The following is a 2,409-nucleotide window of genomic DNA, read 5'->3' as shown; positions in this document are numbered from 1 at the left end:
TAAGTTGACACATAAATAGTCAACAATAACCATTTCGTTCGTAGTGTGAAGTCTTTTTAACCTCTGGTTTGTTATTTCCTTGAAATTAACTTGTCTCTGAGGACTTGCTAATGACACCAAAGTGTCCACACCAAAACATGAAATGGGGTCTAGAGAGGCTGTGATGATATATCTCATTGAGGCAACCATTATCGCATATCCAAAACAAGGTATTGAGCAAGTCAAATTTCTAAGAGAAAGTAAGGTGTGAGGCAGGAGAAAATGAAAGGAGCGGTTAGCTAAGGTGATGTGATTTCTCTTAATTAAAACCAACCATCATACATGATGAAAGATGCTACATTAAATGCTTAGTGCCTTGAGAAAAGATATCCGAATGTTGGGAGGGGATATGGAATAATTGTTTGCCAGATGGCCTAATTTAATGGCTAAAAGATTGGTACATAAATCTCTCTTCTTTACTAGGTGCATTATCTTGGATTTTATGGCAGTATTGGTTAGCTTGGTAGATGCCACCCGTACTTGCCATAAAAGCTTCATGTAAGAGATTGATAAGCTAGATACTAAGCCTTTCCCATTGACAAATTCACTACCAATTTAAGCATCACTCTGGCCGAGATTGAACCACATTAATATTGGAGATGACATGATGTAAAACTTACTAGAGTTAATGATTTATGAGTCCCTCAAAATATACTGAAAATATTTGACTATTTGCAAGATACAAATCAAATCCAGAAGAGATTTGAGTGTTATCTCTATAATACTCATTTCTTGCAAGGTGACCCCTACCCATAATCATCTTCACAACCAAGATAATTGTTGTCACAAAAGTGTACCCGCTTGATGAACAACCTTGATCATCAACCTTGTGCAACATGGAAACAACCTCCCAAGTGTGGGACTTGCAGAAGTGAGGTTGAGTCTCCAGAGAAGGTTGGCTTCCTTTCCAATATGAGTGCAAGTACTAGACTAACCCAACACTGAAATATCTATTCTACTGGTTTTGAGAGGGAAAATGGAGAAAGAAAAGATGCTTGAAAGAGGGGAAATAAGGTTTGCACCTAGATGAAAGTTTGATCCTCTCTGTGAATGACTGCACAAGACATCAATAAAACTACCTTAGGTATGCACAAGTTTCTATCTAAATCAGCTTCCTAAGAATAAGTGAAGGTTGGAATTCTGTAGGACGAAGAGAGGAATTAAACAAATTCACAGTCAACATACACAGAGGGATCAACACAATCAGATAAACTAAAGAACCAGAAAGAGATGCATTCAAATAAAGAGGTAGAACGTACTACGTAGATTATCTAAACCGAAAAGAGGCAAAAAAGATAATTTTATTAATGTAAAGTCAAGACAACATTTACAATTACAAAAAATATGAAATTCTGTAAGAGAGATGAAAAAAGGACCCTGAAGCAGGGCTACAAAATTGCCTTTAAACCTCAAGCATAACTCAGATCAAGCGGGAGTTAAGAAACCCTAAACCCTAGCTAGGGTTATGTTACAAAATATCAGAGAGGAGGAAGATCAAATCAAGGATGATCTGATGGTGTGCTAAATTCGGTTTTGAGAGCGTCCTTTGCCTCTGGAAAAGTAAAATCCCTACAAAAGGAGGAAATATCTGCAATTGAATGCACTGGGATGACGTCTGCAGGCACAAAAGTCTACCCAATGCCTTAAAGAGGCATGGGTGTTGTCTGAAATCGACTGCAGGAGTCATGTCTGGAGTAATGTTGAAAGAATGCGGTGGTTGGATGAAATCTCATTCAAAATCGGGCGCAGATTGGGTAGAAAATGGGACCTCGACCATTGGGTCATCAACCAGCCTGCACAGAGGTTTACATGCCAATGGCCCTTGCAAGTTTGAATATCGATCGTCGATTGGAGAGATTTGCGCAAAGATGGACACGCAAGATCTCTCCACGTAGCGCTCCAAAGGGCTTAATGAAACTTTAAAACATGGTCGTTCGATCAGACCACTAAGTGAAAATCCATGGCTGCATGCATGCCACGTGGTGGGACGAGCTCACTTTGTATATCGCTGTTGTATCCTAGGTGCGGGATGACAGGGAACAACCATCTCACAATGTATTTGTTACCCCGCAAAATCTTGTTGAACCTTTGAAATTGCCTATAGGATGGCGGGGAACATTATTTTCTCTACGTTTTCTTACCCTCCAGGGCCTAAGTGCTTCCTCAGAATCCCTTGCAGGATGGTGGGGAAGCCTTTGTTCATTTTTATTTCTTACCCCGCAAGCCACTTTGATGTTCACTAACTTGTTGCGGGATAGCTGAGAGATCCCTTACTCGTCATTTTGCTACCCCATATCTATCTTTTTTGGCCTTGGCCCCTCTCACGGGATAGCAGGGAATGCCATCCGCGCTATATGTTCTCTGCCCTGC

Source organism: Cryptomeria japonica, chromosome 3 (genome assembly GCF_030272615.1).
Source record: "Cryptomeria japonica chromosome 3, Sugi_1.0, whole genome shotgun sequence".
NCBI lineage: Eukaryota > Viridiplantae > Streptophyta > Pinopsida > Cupressales > Cupressaceae > Cryptomeria > Cryptomeria japonica.
This window is presented reverse-complemented; position numbering follows the sequence as displayed.